General features: G+C 44.9%; 1 protein-coding gene across 1 annotated transcript in view; it reads left to right on the top strand.

Moving 5' to 3' along the window:
• The first annotated feature begins 3,011 nt into the window (after window positions 1-3,011).
• The window catches only part of LOC144498499 (monocarboxylate transporter 2), a 156,618-nt gene continuing 137,998 nt past the window's right edge, over window positions 3,012-21,631 (top strand). Inside the window, exon 1 of the mRNA XM_078219704.1 lies at window positions 3,012-3,052. The gene's annotated coding sequence lies outside the window, so the exon portion shown is untranslated. The remainder of the gene's footprint in view (window positions 3,053-21,631) is intronic.

Raw genomic sequence — 21,631 nt, 5'->3', positions numbered from 1 at the left:
AAATTTATTAACCATTGAACCTGAGGGAAGAAATAATAAAAATGCAACACAAATGTCTGAAATAAAGGAAGTTGGAGTCCAATAAAAAAATAGTTAAAACCGGGGATAATGATGCAGCTATATAAGACCCTGGTCAGACCCCACTTGGAGTACTGTGCTCAGTTCTGGTTGCCTCATTACAGGAAGGATGTGGAAAAGATTGAAAGGGTGCAGAGGAGATTTACAAGGATGTTGCCTGGATTGAGTGGCATGCCTTATGAGGATAGGCTGAGGGAGCTCGGTCTTTTCTCCTTGGAGAGACGTAGGATGAGAGGAGACCTAATAGAGGTGTATAAGATGTTGAGAGGCATAGATCGGGTGGACTCTCAGAGGCTTTTTCCCAGGGTGGAAATGGCTGCTACGAGAGGACACAGGTTTAAGGTGCTGGGGGGTAGGTACAGGGGAAATGTTAGGGGGAAGTTTTTCACACAGAGGGTGGTGGGCGAGTGGAATCGGCTGCCGTCAGTGGTGGTGGAGGCAAACTCAATAGGGTCTTTTAAGAGACTCCTGGATGAGTACATGGGACTTAATAGGATGGAGGGTTATAGGTAGGCCTAAAAGGTAGGGATATGTTCGGCACAACTTGTGGGGCCGAAGGGCCTGTTTTGTGCTGTAGTTTTCTATGTTTCTATGTTTCTATGATATGCAACTCGGTGTCCTTTGATTGTCCTTGAGGCATAGATTTTTAAACAATGGACTGATTTGGATTAATTGATTTTGTGGCTGCAGTCAGATGTAGAAGATTTTTTAATTATTATGAAATCTCAGTTCACTGGTAGATTTTTAGTAAAGTTGGCTTGTAGAATCCCTACAGTGCAGAAGAGGCCATTCAGCCCATCGCGTCTGCACTGACTCTCTGACAGAGTGTTTTACGCAGCCCTCTCCCCCTGCCCTATCCATGTAACCCCAAATATTTACCATGGCCAATCCATCTAACTTACACATCTTGGGACACCAAGGGGCAATTTGGCATGGCCAATCCACCTAATCTTTGGAGTATAGGAGAAAACCAGAGCACCCAGAGGAAACCCATGCTGACACAGGGAGAATGTGCAAACTCCACACAGACAGTCACCCAAGGCTGGAATTGAACCCGGCTCTCTGGAACTGTGAGGCAGCAGTGCTTCTGAACCAACTCTTGCTCCAAAGGACAGAGAACCTAGCTTTTAGCCTGTTCTCCTTGCTGAAAACTTTCTTGCAATCTCTCTGCTGTGCTTGCAAGCTGGCCTGTTATACTTCACCCATTGTGTATTTTCAAGAGGTTTCGGGTGGGTCTGTCTCTGGCAGCCATTGTTTCAATATCCAGCATGTTTCCTCTTTTGACAGTGATAGCTTTCGATGGATCTCTCAAATGTCTCTTTCTCTTTTCACTCCCCTGAGGGTGACTTGTTTGTTACTCACCTTTACCTTGGAGGGTGGTCTTGCATTTTTAGATAGTTTTCTCTGTCTCATTTCAAATTGCTATAGTTCCAATCAGTTGAAAGATTGAAAATCATATTTATAAACTTACAGAGCCATGGCTGATATATTTTAAAGGATAGGCTTGCAGACCATGAAGGTATAAACAAACAAAGGCTTTATTGGAAAGGTGTTTACTCTACAGGCTGTTAGGATAGACTGCTTCTTTGTCCATGCAAATGGCCAATGACGTCATCAGGATGCCACGTGATTGGTTCCTTAAAGTATTCTTGTTCCAATTAGGATCAATGTGAATGCACAACTTTCCTCCCTCTTTACATCAGAGATTCCTGCAATGAAATACAGTATTATGTGGATACTTTTCTCTCTATTTGGTTTTCCATATGATGCATTCAGTTCTTGCTTTTTATAGTTCTTGCTTTGAACTTTCTTTGTTGTTTCTTTCTCCAACAAGCACATTTGATGTGCTCCTTTATGCCACAATTTCTGCACTTTACATCTTTGCTCCAGCAACCTGCTGCTGCATGGCCTGTTTTTGCATATCGGTGACAAGTTCGATCCTATGTCTGTGTTCAGGTGTCAGCCAGCATTTTATGGATTCTAGTGCCCAAACTAAACTGCTAAGCTTTCTTGGTTGCCAATTCCATGGAGATTGCAACTAATAAAGCCTTCTTTAGGTTTAGGTTGCTTTCTATTACAATCACTTTTTGATAGCTTCGCTTTTTGACCCACACACCAGTCTGTCTCGAATGGTGTCATTCAAGACATCCCCGAATTCATCGTATTCAGCTAATTTCTTCATTGTAGCTCTGAACTGTGTGATTGATGTGACGCTTATGGAACCTGAACCTCACGACGATGACCAAAGGTTTCGGTGAGAAGTGGCCCTGCAATATTCCCACTGTCTCATCATAGCATTATAGGTTTTCGAGCTCAGCTTTTCTGGTTGTACCAGACTTCTCAGGTGATTGAATATCCTCCCGCCCACTTCAATTGTACTCCGGAAAGCTAGAAACAATATCTGCTGCAAAAGAGTCAAATCTTTTAGTATATGAGCTCCACTGCTCAGTGTTCTCACCATACAGTCCCACGGCATCAAACATGCCTGCCATTTTTACTATGGAGAGGGCTTGCATAAGCATGATGTGCCACAAAAGTTTTTAACACCACCTCACTACTTTTTTCAAACAAAGCGCACCTGAACTCAGCCAGTTTCCTCCCAAGCTTATTGTTGCAGGGTACTTGATATTACTCACAGTGCTGCTGTGAGTACAGCACAGTGTTCTAGATCTTTCCAGATAGAACACATTGCAAGCTTCTTTTCCATATTGCTTCTCTGAAATCTTCATTTAAATTTTGGTTCTTTCGATAGCTGCTCCCTTCATTTGTCACCTCTCCATCACCAGCATTGGTGCAGCGATTTTAAACAAAACTTTGTAAGTCTTTTTGGATACGTGCAGCGTGGACCAACACTTCTTCTCTTGTTCCACCAGATTACTGCAACTTTTTTTCCGGTGTTTGCAGTGTGGATCAACCACCTCATCGCCAGTTTTCTTTGTGGCGTTTTTAAAGGATAGGTCTACAGACCACGAAGGTACAAACAAATAAGAGCTTTATTAGAAAGGTGTTTACACTACTGGCTCTTATGATATACTGCCTGTTTGCCCGCACCAAATGGCCGATGCATGATCAGTCCCTTAAAGTGTCCTTGTTCCAACTAGGTACAGCGTGAATACACTGCAAAAGCCTCATGACACAAGAAACAATGACCGTACAAATGCCAGTTCTTCCTATCTAAATCTATTTTATTATGTACCTAACTATTGCCGATATGATCATAGGAAAGATAGAAACATAGAAAATAGCAGCAGGAGTGGACCATTCGGCCCTTTGAGCCTGCTCCGCCATTCATTTTGATCATGGCCGATCATCAAATTCAATATCCTGATCCCCCTTCCTCCCAATATCCCTTGATCCCTTTAGCACAAAGAGCTATATCTAATTCCTTCTTGAAATCACACAATATTTTGGCCTCAACTACTTTCTGTGGTAGTGAATTGTACACAATTTCTCCTCACCTCAATTCTAAAATGTTTACCCCTTATCCTTAAACCATGACCCCTAGACCTGGACTCCTCCACCATTGGGAACAGAATCTACCCTGTCTAGCTAGTCCTGTTAGTATTTTATAAGTTTCAGTGAGATCCCCTCTCACTCTTCTGAACTCCAAGGAAGGTAGGTCATGATTAATACATTTTTGAAACACACAGTCGAGCTTTTGTGTTTGTTGAACTTGAATAGCAAACATACTCCTAAAAATGTTGTGTTCCAAACACTGCTGATCTGGGATCCTTGAGCTGCTTTCATTTAATTATTCATGTGTTCACAGGTTTTAATGGACAAAAGATTAAGATTATGAGGGGCATGGACAGAGTGGTTAGTCAGAAGCTTTTTCCCAGGATGGAAGAGTCAATTACTAGGGGGCATAGGTTTAAGGTGTGAGGGGAAAGGTTTAAAGGAGATGTATGAGGCAAGTTTTTTACACAGAGGGTGGTGGATGCCTGGAACTCGCTTCTGGGGGAGGTAGTGGAAGCAGATACGATAGTGACTTTTAAGGGGCGTCTTGACAAATACATAAATAGGATGGGAATGGAGGGATATGGTCCCCGGAAGGGTAGGGGGTTTTAGTTCACTCAGGCAGCATGGTCGGTGCAGGCTTGGAGGGCCGAAGGGCCTGTTCTTGTGCTGTAATTTTCTTTGTTCTTTGTATAAACAAGTCACTGAAATTTAAGTTGTTTTCCTCTTTCAAGTTCACACAATGGTTCTTTTTGTCTTTACCTTACCTTGAGAATTGACTGGGGGAGTAATCTGGGTCACAGGTGTTTCTTTGGATGCCATCAATGCTATCCTGGATCACCTGGGACAGGATTGAAGCACAGGACAGGATTACCATTCTGAATTCATTGCTTCTCTCCCAGATAGATCACTCTCACTGTGAGATACGAAGGTTCACATTTCCAAGTGCCAAACACTTAAACAAATCAAAATGTTTGGGTGGAATTTTACGACCTCGTTCGGCCTGAATCCGTAACATCCCCCACCCCCCCCCGAGGTTAACAGACCTTTGCATGGTCCGCCCCTCGCCTGCTCGGATTTTCAAGCAGGCGGACTGGTAAAATTCCAGCCTTTGTGTCTACTCCATCAATTCATGACTACTACACTGTGAGTTAAGGCCCTTGCAACAGTCAACGTGGGGTCTGTTTGAATCTAGCACTAAGTTCATGTGACCTTACTGAGTTTGGGTTTTCCTCTTGCGTAAATCACGCCCCAACTCCTTCCCGCACCATTGGATCTGTTGGAAATGGAGACAAGAAGTCTGGTCCCGAGTCTCACCCATTGTTTATAAAGGTCTATGGATTTGGCCCTTGCAGTTTACCCAGAGTCATCACAGATGCCCTGACAATCATCCACAGATGTGATATCTTGCACCTCCTTCCCAGTAAATCGATCTGCTCCCCCCCGCCCACCCCACCCCCACCCCGCCCTTTGACTTTTAACAGCCAAGTCACTCAAGCTTGTCGTCAGGCAGAAATCAGAACAGGTCACATGACCCCTTCATTTCCCCCCTGCCCCATTTTACCCTGCATTAAAATCCCAAAGCATAACAATCTTATAAACTTCATATTTCTAACACGTACCCTTTACTATACAGTGGGCTATCAGGTTGATGTATTTGTTTGACAGGGTCCCAGTCATGTCCATCCCATTTGGCTCACTTATGCCCTGAACCTTTCACCTCTCTCTCAGAATCACGACCGGGCCTCACCTTTCACCCCTCATGTTAAGCTGATCTTTCTTTACACCCTAGCCATGACTATAGCACTACATTCTGTACCCTCTCCTTTCCTCCTCTATGTACGGTATGCTTTGTGACCTATATCATATTATGTTGATCTTTCTGTACACCCTATCTGTGACTGTAACATTACATTCTGCACCCTCTCCTTTCCTCCTCTATGTACGGTATGCTTTGTGACCTATATCATGTTACGTTGATCTTCCTGTACACCCTAGCTGTGACTGTAACATTACATTCTGCACCCTCTCCTTTCCTTCTCTATGTACAGTATGTTTTGTCTGTAAGGCGTGCAAGAAACAACACTTTGCACTGTGCACTAATACATCATAGAATCATAGAATCCCTACAGTGCAGAAGGAGGCCATTCGGCCTATCGAGTTTGCACCGACCACAATCCCATCCAGGCCCTATTCCCGTAACCCCACTTATTTACCCTGCTAATCCCTCTGACACTAAGGGGCAATTTAGCATGGCCAATTAACCTAACCCACATATCTTTGGACTCTGGGAGGAAACTGGAGCACCTGGATGAAACCCACGCAGACACGGGGAGAATGTGCAAACTCCACACAGACAGTGACCGAGGCCGGAATTGAATCCGCGTCCCTCTAATCAAATCAAATCAAACCCATTTCTACCATCTCCAGCATAATGCCACAATAAATACATCTCCCTGTTCCCTCCCTTCCCCTTTCGGCATTCTTCAGAGAATTCTTGCTCTTCAAAACACCCTGGGTCAACACTTTAATCTCTCCCTACACCTCCCCCCTCCCCCTGCCTCTTCCCAAACCATTCTTTTATGTAAGTGCAGTTGAATGTTTCAGCTCCTGTCTTCTTGCCGTCCAAGGTTCCAGATATTCCTTCAAGGTAAAACAGCGATTTCTTGGCTCACCTTTCAACTTCAATATTTAACATATTGGGCGGGATTTTACAGCCAATGGACATTCCCATTCTCCGTCCCTCGCCCACTCCAATTCCCCTGGCGGATGGGCCGGTAAAATCCTGGCCACTATGTTTGTTGCTCCTGTTGGTTCTCCTCTACTGTGAGTGACCGCCTCAAGCGAAATCCTGACTTGGCTTGCCATTTTAATCCTCCATCCCAACCTGACTCGGATCCCTTTGTCCTTGACCTTTTGCACTGTTCCAATGAAGGTCAACAGAATTGTGAGGAACAGCATGTCATGTTCCATCGGTCAACTTTCTGACCCCAATATTGAGGTCAACAATTTCAGATTATGACCTCTGCTATTTTCTGACTCAGTAAGTGTTGGTATTGATTCTAGTGTTGCTACCTACCGCACTTCTAAGCCCATTATTTGCTGCTATACTTGCCCCATTTCCATCCCCTTTTGCCTACCATTGTCACTTCCCTCTTTCCATTCTCAATCACAGTCCCAGGATCCTCCTCCCCTTCCCCCTCTCCTTCCCTCTTCCCCCTTCCCCAGCCTCTGTTCTTGCTTCGAACCCATTACATCTTCAGCTTCTTCCAGTTCTGATGAAAGGTCACCAAGCTCAAATGTTGACCCTGTTTCTCTCTTCACAGAGGCTGCCAGACCTGCCGAGTATATTCAACCTGTTCTCATTTTATTCCAGATTTTCAACATGCACGGTACTTTGCTTTCATTAGGCTATTCACTTTGGCCAGGATATTTCGGATGGTGGGGTTACCCTCGCCGCCCCCGCCATCTGACACCATAGAAAAGTTACAGTGCAGAAAGAGGCCATTCAGCCTGTCATGGCTGTGCCAGCCAGAAAAGAGAAACAAATCCCATTTTCCAGCACCTGGTAGACTTGCAGCACTTCAGATACAGATCCAGGCATCTTTTAAATTGGTTGAGCATTTCGCCACCAATTTAGGCAGTGAATTCCAGATGCCCACCACCCTTTGGGTGAAAAGGTTTTCCCTCACGTCCCCTCTAAACCTTCCACCAATCACTTTAAATCTCTGCCCCCTACTAATTGACTCTTCCGCGAGGGGAAACAATTTTTTCCTATCTACCCTATCTCAGCCCCTCATAACCTTGTACATCTCAATTAGGTCACCCCCGAGCCCCCTCTGTTCTCAGAAAAACAACCCCAGCCTATTCAATCTCTCCTAGAGTAGAATCCTACAGTGCAGAAGAAGGCCATTCGGCCCATCGAGCCTGCACCAACCACAATCCCTATCCCCATAACCCCACCCATTTACCATAGCTAGTCCCCCTGACACTAAGGGGTAATTTAGCAAGGCCAATCCACCAAACCCGCACATCTTTGGACTGTGGGAGGAAACCGGAGCACCCGGACGAAACCCACGCAGACACGGGGAGAATGTGCAGACTCCACACTGACAGTGAACCAAGCCGGGAATGGAACCCAGGCCCCTGGCGCTGCGAGGCAGCAGTGTTAAACACTGTGCCACCGTGCCGCCCTCATTGCTGCAATTTTCAAGCCCTGGCAATGTTCTTGTAAATCTCTTCTGCACTCGTGCCAGACTTCTTCTTGTCAGGTGGTGACCAGAACTGTACACAAAATTCCAAATGTGGCCCAACCAATATTTTATGCAGTTCCATCATTACATCCCTACTTTTGGGTTCAATGCTGTACCTAATAAAGGAAAGCATTCCATAAGCATTCCATTAGCTTTCTTGACCACGTTTTACACCTGCTTCTTGACCACCTTCACTTCCCTGCTGACTCAGCTTAACCAGTGGCTATTTTATGCTCGAATGAGCCTCAGTTGGCTACAGGCCATTATTTCCACCCTTCACTCAGGAGGAGATCCCAGCTAGGCTGGCAGCACTCTAGTCCCTGCAGCATCAGAAGTGGATGGAAGAGAAACTTCCGGAATATGTCGGAGTCAAAGTCCCCGGACTGGATGGTGTCAGGGTGGGGAGGGTATGGGGAAGGTCAATGGGTGGGGGAGGGGCGGGGGTGTGAGAAGGAGGTCCAGCAGCCATTGGACCTTAAGTAGGGGGGAAGGTTTCCCAAATTGAGAAGGGGGCTTCTTGATGGAAGTGTCTCTCACCTCTGCTTCCCAACCAAAACTTAGGCCCGATTATTTTTGTGCTTCCCCTACACCTGGAATATTCTCCCGCCAGCCTAAAGATTGAGGTTGGGTGGGAAATATCCCTTAAGTGGCTAATAATTTGGCCAATAATTGGGAAAAGACAGGAACATAGGAATTAGAAACGGGAGTCGGCAATTCAGGCCTTCGAGCCCACTCTGCAATTTAACATGATCATGGCTGACCTTATCCTGGTCTGAATTCTACTTTCCTGCCTGCTCCCCATCGCCCTTTATCCTGCTTTTCATCTGAAACGTATCCATCTCTTTCTTGAATCTGTTGATTGATTCTGTCCCCACTGCACTCTGGAACAATGAGTTCCACAGATTCACAACCTTCTGAGAGAAGTAGTTTCTCCTCATCTCAGTTTTGAACCTCGAATCATAGAATCCTACAGTGCAGAAGGAGACCATTCAGCCCATTGAATCTGCACCAACTACCAAACCATCCAGGCCCAATCCCCATAACCTCATGCAGTCATCCTAGCTAGTCCCCCTAAAACTCAGAGGCAATTTAACATGGCCAATCCACCTAACCCACACATCATTGGACTCATACCTCCTCTCACTCTATATCTTGTTCGAGACTGAGCCACAAGGGGGACATCTGTTCAACATTCCCGTTATCAATCCCCTTTAGCATTTTATATACCTCGATCAGACCCCCCCCTCATTCTTCTGAACTCCAGCGAGTACAGGCCCAAGCTATCCAACCGCTCCTCATACGCCAATCCTTTCATTCCTGGACTCAGTCTGGTGAACCTCCTCTGAACTGACAAGGACAGGAAACCTGGCTGAGATTTATCCCACCCAGTATAAAGTCACTGAGAAGCAGGGCGGCACGGTGGCACAGTGGTTAGCACTGCTGCCTCACAGCACCAGGGACCTGAGTTCAATTGCGGCCTCGGGTCACTGTCTGTGTGGAGTCTGCACGTTCTTCCTGTGTCTGCGTGGGTTTCCTCCCTCAGTCCGAAGATGTGCAGGTTAGGTTGATTGGCCATGATATATTGCCCCTTATGTCAGGGGGACTTGCTAGGGTAAATACCTGGGGTTATGGGGATAGGACCAGGAGGGGTTTTTGTCGATGCAGGCTCGATGAGCCAAATGGCTTCCATCTGCACTATCGTGATTCTATGAATGTAGGGGTGTGTGGTAACCCAGCATGGAGCTCATTCTGCCCACTTCGCTGCCCCCACGCCACCACTTGCTAGCGGGGGAAGCGGGGAGGAGGGAGTATGAGACTAAGGTCAATGTTATATTTATTCGACTACTGGATTTACCAAGACCTCCAAGAAGCAACAATGACAACAAGAATGTGTGAACCACCTTGTTTGGAACCAAAGGACAAAATAACTTAAGCAATGTGGAAATTGTATCGTTTGCGACCCACAGCACTTTTAAAAGCAACAAAAGAAGCTTGAAAAGCTGGGTTTGTTTTCATTCTAGAAGTAGCAGTTTGAGTCATTTCTGCTTCCCACGTGAGCTCATTCACATAAAATCAAGAAGACATTTCATTGCACAAGGAATACCTTCTCAACTTGAATCGAATCCCGGCTAATTAGACAACATGAAGGAAGTCATTCCAGTAAACACCCCATTTCACTTTCTCTGGGAAAAGGTGGTCGGAGCACGTTGTGCAAGGAGCGTAAGAAAAGGCAATTAATGAGGAAGAGTCTTTCAGACTCATCCCTCGAGGAACTATCATCTCGCTCCATGCTCTCGCTGTCTTCCTCCCCTTGCACACAAAGGGCACGAAGAAGTGAAGAGAACTGTTTCTCGATTTGCTTTGGGAGTTACAAAGCCTTTCTGCTGGAGCAGAGATGAGCCTGAGTCTGTCCATGGCCTGACAACCCTGGGAACATTTCCCAGGCTCTGTGCTTCATTTTCTTGTTGTTACGGTAATCTGCCGTCACAGGCCAGGACAGCAAGCAGGTTTTTGTTCTTTAACAGCTTTTAAATCGCTCCCCTGTACCTCGTCCTCAGTCACACCCCACTCCGAGGAGAACAACAACCCATCCGCTCACTCGTCATCAGCAAGACCGTTATCCTGCAGGCCCAAAGTGTAGCTACGTTGCTTACCTACATCTTCTGCGTGAGCTAAATCCTATTGTGGGCCGAGGGATCCAGGACAGGAAGTACTGGGCAGGATTTTCTGGCTGCACTCGCCTCAAGGTCAGAAAATCCCACCCAAGGTCAACGGACCTTTGCATGGTCTGTGTCCAGCCTGCTATAATTCCCATGGCAGGCGGAACAGGAAAATTCCACCCACTGTACCCCAGGGTTCGGACAGAAGCAGTATAATTTGAGTGTATTCATAGAATAGAATCATAGAATCCCTACAGTGTAGAAGGAGGCCATTCGGCCCATCGAGTCTGCACCAACCACAATCCCACCCCGGCCCTATCCTCATGACTCCATGCATTTACTCGAGCTAGTCCCCCTGACACTAAGGGGCAATTTAGCATAGCCAATTCACCTAACCCACACATCTTTGGACTGTGGGAGGCAACCAGAGCACCCGGAGGAAACCCGCGCAGACACGGGGAGATCGTGCAAACTCCACACAGACAGTGACCCAAACTGAGAATTGAACCCGGCTCCCTGGTGCTGTGAGGCAGCAGTGCTAACCACTGTGCCTCCATGCCACCCTGTTGTATTGTTCTTGTCCAGTGCTGGGAGGGAAAGAGGGATGGATGGATGGACGGATGGACAGACATGGTGCGGGAGATGTGGGGGTTGGTAGTGGTAGTAAAACTGTCCTATTAATTACACCCCTATGCCACAATCTGATGTATCATCAGATTCAAACACCCGGTCTGCACCAATATTATAAAACAGATGTCCTTTATTCCACTGGTATCAAATCTTTATAAACATTAATGGAGGAGCTTAACATAGAGGAACAAACTCTTTACAAAAGATATTCATGGCCAATACTCTAGACCAATCAGGAGACCATTGAGATCATAATTCCAGATCTTTAACTAGCCAAGTATCAGAATCCATTGATGCAGCTCCTACTTCTAACTTCCCATGACCACATGACCCAGATGACCTTGTCTCCCAGAAATGAAGGAGATCTCCCTCTCCTGTGGCCTCTCAGATTCAGAGGTGCTGTCCAGGCAGCCAGCTCAGATCTCCAGCAGCTGTTCGCCTGCTCTTTTGCCACATCCCAGTCTACTAGCCACCGTCAGAGGCATCTGATCGGGATTGTGGTTGGTGCAGACGCGATGGGCCGAATGGCCTCCTTCTGCACTGTAGGGATTCTATGATCGTCCCTATTTGTGGCCTTCGTCCCTCAGTTCAGGAGCTCACCAGACCCAAGCTGCTGCTCCAGCTCTTCACTGGAGTCGCACTCTTTCTCTCTCTCTCTCTCTCCAATGAGCCTTATGATCCCTCCTTCTTCTCCAGCCCCTGGTCCCCGTAGAATGTTGTATATTCAGTAGGTTTTTCATGAAGTGGTTCCAGGGCTTGTAAGGTTGAACATTAACTGTTTATTGATAACACGTAACTATGTCCACATATATAGAGAGTATAGTCCAAGCTATTAGCTAACTCCATGCTTGCTTCTACACAGGTCTCTGTCCAGTCCACAACTCTCTCTACTCCCAGATCATGTGGCTCTTTGCTTCACACTGTGGGCTAAAGCCCCGCCCCAGCTCTTTACAGTCCTGGGCTCAGGCTCCGCCTCTCAGCTTGCCGTGAACTTTTAGTCCCATGAGCCACCCAGCTCCCCTGATGTCCTTCCAGGTAGGCAGACTCTGTTGGCAGGGACCCAGTGCCCCACAGAGAATGCCCCACAGTGGATGGGGAACCATTTCTGGACCTGTTCTACAGTCGGAAGCTGGGACACCGAGGGCACGCCCACCTCCTCCGCTACATGGGTAATAATATTTCCTACAGCTCCATTCACCTTGCTTATGAGGATAGGACTGGCTTTCAGAATGCATGTCCCCACTAGTGAGCCTTGCCAGAAATGTCTACCAGGACATGATGGCACACTCACTGCATGTGGTGCAGGAGTCGACTCAAATGATCAGGTAAGGTGGTGGAGTCGGACACACTGGGAACGTTTAAGACTTATCTAGACAGCCACATGAACGGAGTGGGAATGGAGGGATACAAAAGAATGGTCTAGTTTGGACCAGGGAGCGGCACGGGCTTGGAGGGCCAAAGGGCTTGTTCCTGTGCTGTATTGTTCTTTGTTCTTTGTTTTGTTCTTTGTAATTCAGGCTAACATCTCAACAGCTTTTCAAATTACTTCACCACATCGTCTAAGCATTCAAAGTTACATCTATTCTATTACATCCAGCAGTGGATGCTTAATTAATAATTTTAAATCAATAGATTATTGCTTGTGAAGGACATTAAGAGATAATCAAGGGGAGTGGATGGAGTTAGGATAGCGAACAGCCATGATCTCATTGATGGTTGGAACTTGCTTGAGGGGCTGAATGGCCCACTCCTGCTCCTATTATCCTATTTTCTGGTTCCTCCTGTATAAATGTAGTTCGGTTAATTGTACAGGTTTAGCCCCATACTTCTTCAATCTAACGATTTATACTTTTAAGTTTTCTCTGTTGAATTCTATTAGACATGTGTTTGATAGCATTGTCTCGATATTACTAATATGCTATCCCTATCATAGAATCATAGAATCTACAGCAAGGAGACAGGCCCTTTGGCCCAAACTGGTCCATGCTGACCAAAAAACCCATCTAAGCGAACCCAATTTGCCTGCATTTGGCCCATGTCCCTCTAAACGTTTCCTATCCGTGTATCTGTCCAAATGCCGTTTAAATGTTGTCAATGCCCCTGCCATTAGTCAGCAACTATTTTTTGCTTCAGTTTAATTTTTCTTTTATTTTACACAAATGTCATTCTATCAACATGCTTGCGCTTTAATTCCACCTGTATTTGTTTAAAAAATTTGATTTGATTTATTATTGTCTCATTTATTAGCACTCGTACAATACAAAGGCAGATAAGAGAATGGAAGGAGGTTCAGGCCCACCACAATATAATAACTTAGGGTTATGGGTGAGTCCAGAATCAAAATCTAATGAATGTTTCTTCCGAGGGGAGGTTGACTGCTGCAGCGTGATCCATCTTACCAGAAACTGGACCATCACCGGGGAAAAGGCATGTAGAATTGAGTTAGTCTTGAAGGCCGAAGTTCCAATGCAATCATTTGCACTTCTAATGAGAAAGAACTAGGGTTCTTTCTGCTGTCATCTGCTTGATGAGATGGCAGACAGCGCAGATTGCTTGCCTAGGGCTGTTTCCTTCAGAGTTCAAACAGGGACTAACTATAAGATCCAAAAGCTGTATAAATAAAGATTTTATTCTGATTTGATTTATTATTGTCTCATGTATTAATATACAGTGAAAAGTATTGTTTCTTGCGCTCTATACAGACAGAGCATACCGTACATAGAGAAGGAGAGGAGAGGGTGCAGAATGTAGGGTTACAGTCATAGCGAGGGTGTAATATTTTCAGAGAGTTTGTAAGAGAGTAGAGTTTTAAAAGCATAGAACGAAGCAAAAGATAGAATAAGAGGGTAGGCTGGGGACAGCTCACAAGAAGTCGCCACGCTCCTGCCCCAAAACATCAGTGATAAGTCCAAATTAGTCCGTGCCAGAGAGAGACGGCTAGGGTTAAAATTAGATCATGTTCTATAATGAGGTTTGCTGGAATAAATCTTATAATTTTCATGAAACACTAGTGGGAAATCTAAATTGTCAGCATGCCCTACCTAATTATGTTTGTTCAACAGAGAAACCTTTTGGTCTCAAGGAATGTGAGGGTAAATTTGAATGCATGAGTTCACTTCATCTTCTGGGAGCGAGTGAGTGTCGGACCTTGTGTTTCTTTCCAGTCATTAGTTTATTTAAATAGTTGTTCTGTGGGGGTGCCCTGGCAGATTTTGAAGATTTGCCACAGGATGTCTGAGGCAATTGCAGAAGTTAGCATCAAGCAGCATTTAATTGACTGAGTTTCGAAATAGCGGCAACGAAGGACGTCTTGTTGAAGTTGTACAAGACATTGGTAAGGCCACACTTGGAATGCTGTGTACAGTTCTGGCCACCCTATTATAGAAAGGATATTATTAAACTGGAAAGAGTACAGAAAAGATTTACTAGGATGCTACTGGGGCTTGATGGTCTGAGTTATAAGGAGAGACTGGATAGACTGGGACTTTTTTCCCTGGAGCATAGGAGACTGAGGGGTGACCTTATGGAGGTCTATAAAATAATGAGGGGCATAGATAAGGTAGGGAGTCAACACCTTTTCATAAAAGTAGGGGAGTCTAAAATTAGGGGCATAGGTTTAAGGTGAGAGGGGAAGAGATACAAAAGGGTCTAGAAGGGCAGGTTTTTCACACAGAGGGTGGTGAGTGAGTGGGGATTTTCACAGTAACTTCACTGCAGTGTTGATGTAAGCCTACTAGTCCCTCTATACCCATCTTAACTGTGTAACTTACAAACTTAATCGGTCCTTAAAGGATGACAACATTTTTCTTCCCTTAAGAGTTTTGGGTCCAGGGTCAACAATAGTGAGTTTGAATTTAGAGTTTCCTTGGATTGTTATAGATTTAATGGTATTCCAATGATCTAAAACAATTCCAGTTGCTATTGCATGACTCCTGTGAACTCCACATGGTACATATTGGTTAAGTCGCTATGGTGGATACATGGGGGAGGGGCATAGAAGTGGCACGTGGAATGTGGGGTAGCAGGGGGTGCCTCAGGATCATAGAGCGGCATGGGGACAAGGTGGCATGGGGTAATCTGACGGTTGCAGGAGGGATGATGGGTAAGGTTTAGAAGGTCTTGAAACGATATTGCGACCTTGGTTCATGTGTTGGAGAACTGAGATTTTTAAAGTTTATTTATTAGTATCGCAAGTAGGCTTACCTTAACACTGCAATGAAATTACTGTGAAAACCCCCTAGTCGCCACACTCCGGTGCCTGTTTGGGTACACTGAGGGAGAATTTAGCGTGGCCAATGCACCTAACCAGCATGTCTTTCGGACTTTCGGAGGAAACTGGAGCACCCGGAAGAAACTCACACAGGCACAGGGAGAACATGCAGACTCTGCACAGACAGTGACCCGAGCTGGGAATCGAACCCAGGTCCCTGGCGCCATGAGGCAGCAGTGCTAACGACTGTGCCACCTTGCTGCTCTATACACACATTTTCAAAATGTAATCCTTCCAGGTAAGGCCCCCTGTTGAAAGCATAAAGTTAAAAAGTGAGCACTGTACCACTGCCATCATGTGTAGAAGAGAGATTGAACAGTTTAGGCCTACACTCTCTGGAATTTAGAAGAATGAGGGGGATCAAATTGAGGTATTCAAGATGATAAAAGGTATGGATAAAGTAGATGTGGAGCGGATGCTTCTGCTGCTGAGGCATTCTAGGATGAGAGGCCATAGTCTTAGGATAAGGGGTAGCAAATTTAAAACAGTTGAGGAGAAACTACTTCTCCCAAAGGATTGTGAATCTATGGAATTCGCTACTTCAAAGTGCGGTGGATGCTGGGACAGTGAGTAAATTTAAGGAGGAGATAGACACATTTTAAATTGGTAATGGGTTGAAGGGTTATGGGGAGAAGGCAGGAAAATGGGGATGAGGAGCATATCAGCCATGATCGAATAGCAGAGCGGATTCGATGGGCCAAATGGGCTAATTCTGCTCCTATATCTTATGAACTTATGTCACAGGATCATTTTGAGTGTAAATAACAGAGTTCAGTGGGGAAATCAAATGCGATCCAAGGGTTCCAGATTTTGCTTCAAGTATAGAACATTAGAGCGTGTTTTTTGATGGGAGGCTGTAATATCATTTTCATCCAGTGCTTGTGACTGAAAGAGCGTATTTGTGCATCATTTTAGTATAGTTTCACCTCTATAATTACCAATTAGCATCATGGACTCAAATTATCATGTGACACATTCTCAGGAATTTTGTAATGTTCACACCTATGTCGGTTTGCAATGGGGAATGTGAGATACAGCAAATGTGGAATAATGATGTCAATTACATTGAAAGTCTCACTTAATTATCACATTGTTATGACGGTGAGAATAAACAGTTCTTCTCCAGACAGCTATCTTTCTAGAGGACAGTGTTTTGCCAGACAACGGGGTATTGCCGACAAGCCATGCATCTGATTTTCCAGGCATTCAAATTAATCAGTGGGGAGGGATCAGTCAAATTGGATCTCTTTGAAATCAAAACCCTAACAGGACACGCCTATTGCTGGATACAGGCGGCCAAGCAAACTGTGTGTAATCGATGGTAATCGGACAGTTCTGCAGGATTCCAGGCCTCTGCTGCCAAGCAACCAGCCAGCCAAGTTCATTAGTGGACCCAGGAGGGGTGAGTCTGTCACTGGGCCCGAGGTCCTTCATGTCGGTAAGAGGAGGAAATCTGCTGTCCTTACCCAGTCTGGCCGACAAGTGACTCCAGACCCACTGCAATGTAGCTCACTCTAAACTGCCCTCTGAAATGGCCTAGCAAGCCACTCAGTTCAAGGGCAGTTAAGGCTCCAGCAGTAAATGCTGGCCTTGCCAGTGACAGTTACATCCCAAAGATGTGCAGGTTAGGTGGAACCAAAAGAGAAAATGCTGGAAAATCTCAGCAGGTCTGGCAGCATCTGTAAGGAGAAAAAAGAGCTGATGTTTTGAGTCCAGACGACCCTTTGTCAAAGATGGGGAGAGGTTTGACAAAAGGTCATCTGGACTCGAAACGTCAGCTCTTTTCTCTCCTTACAGATGCTGCCAGACCTGCTGAGATTTTCCAGCATTTTCTCTTTTGCTTTCAGATTCCAGTACCCACAGTAATTTGCTTTTATGCAGGTTAGATGGATTGGCCATAGTAAATCGCCCCCTAGTGTCACAAGATGTGTAGGTTAGGGGATTAGTGGGGTAAATATGTGGGGTTATGGGGATAGGGCCTGGGTACAATGCTCTGTTGGAGAGTCGGTGCAGACTGGATGGGCCAAATGGCCTCCTTCTGCACTGCAGGGATTCTTCTGCTGTGAAAAGACAAATGAAAAAGAAAAGTTCTGTTGCAAACCTAATTCTTGATGGCTAGGGCAATTTCGAGTCGGATAAGTAACAGAAAGGTTATCAATGACTTGCTCTGGCAAGGTGCGTAGCTTTAGCTCATTAAACCCAACAAAACTTGTGTACAAGGGAATCCTAAAGCTACCAAGACGTAGGTACTCCGAATTTGAGTAAAGATGTTCTCTGACCGGGAGGATAGTCTGCAATTCATATTGGGAAAGCAGAAACTATAAGGTGGGTGTTGAATTCTTTACTGCTTTCTTAATAGATTAACATGTAATTTATTTCACTGTTGGTGGCAGCTTGCTCTGCACAAATTTGCTGCCGTGTTTCCGAAATTACAACAATAAAGAAAGCGAATGGAATGTTGGCATTTATAGCTAAAGGAATAGAATATAAAGATAAGGAAGTATTGTTGCAAATATACAAGGCATTGGTGAGGCCGCACCTGGAGTATTGTGCACAGTTTTGGTCCCCTTATTTGAGGAAAGATGTAGTGGTATTGGAGGCAGTTCAGAGGAGGTTCACTGGATTGATTCCAGAGATGAGGGGTTTGTCGTATGAAGAGAAATTGAACAGATTAGGCCGACACTCTCTGGAATTTAGAAGAATGAGGGGAGATCAAATTGAGATATACAAGATGATAAAAGGTATGGATAAAGTAGACATGGAGTGGATGCTTCCTCCTATGGGGCATTCTAGGACGAGAGGTCATAGTCTTGGGATAAGGGGGAGCAAATTTAAAGCAGAGTTGAGGAGAAACTACTTCTCCCAAAGGATCATAGAATCATAGAAACCCTACAGCACAGAAAGAGGCCATTTGGCCCATTGAGTCTGCACCAACCACAATCCCACCCAGGCCCTACCCCCATATCCCTACATATTGTACCCACTAATCCCTCTAACCTACGCATCTCAGGACACTAAGGGCAATTTTAACATGGCCAATCAACCTAACCCGCACATCTTTGGACTGTGTGAGGAAACCGGAGCACCCGGAGGAAACCCACGCAGACACGAGGAGAATGTGCAAACTCCACACAGACAGTGACCCAAGCCGGGAATCGAACCCAGGTCCCTGGAGCTGTGAAGCAGCAGTGCTAACCACTGTGCCACCGTGCCAACCCAAGGGTTGTGAATCTGTGGAATTCGCTACCCCATAGTGCGGTGGATGCTGGGATAGTGAGTAAATTTAAGGAGGAGTTAGACAGATTTTTAATTGGTAATGGGGAGAAAGGTTATGGAGAGAAGGCAGGAAAATGGGGATGAGGAGCATATCAGCCATGATCGAATGGCGGAGCGGATTCGATGGGCCAAACGGCCTAACTCTGCTCCTATATCTTATGAACTTATGAACAACAGTGTCTGTGCTTCACGAGTACATGGACTATAAAATGCCTCAATTCATGAACGATGGTACATGAATGCAAGTTTTTCTTTTTCCTTTCTTTCTCAAGATGAAAAGATGATATTTGCAGTGTGACAGAGGTGAGCTAGACTTAAGACTTTTATACAGTTGGGTGGGCTGGATATTTGCGTAATGTAGCTTGCAGACAGTAAGAGCATGTACTTGGAGGGCGTTTAGAATTGGTTGAAGGTAAAGAAGTTAAAAAATGAACGAGTTCTTTTGAAGTTGATGACACCACGTTGGATTGTTAACTGACCATGTAATGAAATTTACTCTCAGACCTGCGTCTCAAAGTGAAACTATTTAACCAATTTATTATTTGACTTTAGACAAATTATGAAGCCAATGGACTTAAATTAAACAGAATTTCTCTCCAAGGTACACATTCTAATCCAATCAGTGGGAGTTTGAGCAGAATATAATTGATTAATACGTTTAATCTTGAGACACAATAATCAAGACGGAAATCAAAGTGCATAAGTCAAACCTATACCAAGAAATTAAGCACTGATGTGTAGACCCTGTATTCAAGCAGTGAAAATAAATTGCTTCCACAGTTGATTGATAATCTTCAATTATTCATTATTTATTAATCCATATTTATATAGATTATACTGATTAAGGATAGGTGACCCTTATTTACTGAGTCATGCTTATGGTTCATAAATTTAGCTGGACCCAGTACTTAAATTGTTATGAAAATAGCCACAGACTTCTTTGCATTTATAGGAGGGTTGCTGGAAACCTGTAACAAACAATTTGCATTTAGCCTGGAATAAGATTTTCTTAAAATAAGCTTGTAACTTTGCTGTGTATTAAATCCTGGATATAAAGCATCATAGATGGCGGTATGGTGGCACAATGGTTAGCACTGCTGCCTCGCAATGCCAGGGACCCAAGTTCAATTCTGGCCTCGGCTCATTGTCTGTGTGGATTTGCATGCTCCCCCCATGTCTGCATGGGTTTCCTCCGGGTGCCCCGGTTTCCTCCCACAGTCCAAAGATGTGCGGGTTAGGTTAAAGTAAGTTTGTTTATTAGTCGTAAGTAGGCTTACATTAACACTGCAATTAATTCACTGTGAAAATCCCCTAGTTGCCACACTCCAGCACTTGTTCGGGTACATTGAGGGAGAATTTAGCATGGCCAATTCACCTAACCTGCATATCTTTGGACTGTGGGAGGAAACCGGAGCACCCGGAGGAAACCCATGCAGACACGGAGAGAATGTGCAAACCATGTTGAATTGACCTTAGTGTCAGGAAGATCAGCAGGGTAAATAAGTGGGGTTACGGGAATAGGGCCTGGGTGGGATTGTGGTCAATGCAGACTTGATGGGCCAAATGGCCTCCTTCTGCACTATAGGGATTCTATGATTCTAGATGAATAGCTGAAGTGGTGATTGAACAATATGCGTATTAAATATTTGTGAATTAAGACAATGTGGAGTTGCGTCAAAAACTTAACGGCCTGAATGTCATCATCCCACCCGCCACGGGAATTGGAGTGGGCAAGGGGCGGGCCTTGGAAAGGTCCAAAGAACCTCAGGCAGGAATTTACAGTTTCGGGACGAGCGAGGCTGTAGAATCCCACCCAAAACGTCGAATTCTTTTTCCTAAATGAAGGCGACATACTGGCATTGAATAATGGAAATTCCGAGAGCAGAATTATGTTTTTCAACTGTACATTCTCTTCTATATGTCGGCCAGGGACTGGCACCTGAGTTGCTAATGCATTCCTGACTTGCTAAAATTTTAATCAACTCTGATGATTAATATTCCAGAAATAACTGGTCTATCTCAATAGGCAGGGATCAATGTGTGGTGTATTCATTGTGTGAAGTGTGTTTAGTGGAACAATCAATCATGCCAACATGGTGACAGCAGGACAATTTATCCAAGAAAGTGGCTACAATAAGTTATTTTCCCAACGTGCATGGGTGTATTTTATAAGCAGAAGTGCACCGACCACAATCCCGCCCAGGCCCCATTCGCGTAACCCCACATATTTACCCTGCTAATTCCATGACACAAGGGTCAATTTAGCATGGCCAATCAACCTAACCCACACATCTTTGGGCTCGTGAAAAAGACTTTGCTGTGATAAACTGAGGAGTTTCACTATCTCTGATCTGGTCATAACACTGGAAAGGAAGCATAAGACTTTCTGCATGAAAAATGATCCAGGTGAATCTACATGGCCTTGTACTTTCCCGGATCATCATATTGGGGTTGTTGACTGATCATACCAGTTAATCTTTCTCAATTAGTTTCTGGAAGACCCAGACCTGATGTGAAGAAAGCCTGGTGGTGGTGAACTTTGGGGATCATGGGAGCTGAAACTGGTTGACCCCATGAGCGAAACAGGCAGCTGATCTTTCACGATGCTAGTTTTTATTTTCCATCGACTTGGAAAACATTGGGATGAGTTTTTTTTAACATGAATCAAGTAAAAGTGACAGTGAAAGAAGAGAAAGGGTCTCCAAATAAGAGTTGGAACTATCGTTCTATGTCCATCAATCAAAGGAAGATCGGGCACAGTGAAACGTCAGCTACCTATTCGCTTCGACCTGTTTTGCACTGCGGGTGTAGGCCAACTCATCCCCATGTCTTGAAAGTTGCTTGTTCCTCCAAAACATGAGACACCTCGAAGTATTCAGATAAAGAATCCCAAAATCTTACCATTTGAAAGAAAACACAGTGGGCATCTCTTAATAAAAAGACACACCGTGGAGGTTTTGGACATTTATGGAAAAGCAAGAGAAGAATGGTGTCATTGAAAAGGAAGA

Source organism: Mustelus asterias, chromosome 9, assembly GCF_964213995.1.
Source record: "Mustelus asterias chromosome 9, sMusAst1.hap1.1, whole genome shotgun sequence".
Classification (NCBI taxonomy): Eukaryota; Metazoa; Chordata; class Chondrichthyes; order Carcharhiniformes; family Triakidae; genus Mustelus; species Mustelus asterias.
Note: the sequence above shows the minus strand (reverse complement) of the source record. Positions and strands in the feature narration are given on the sequence as shown.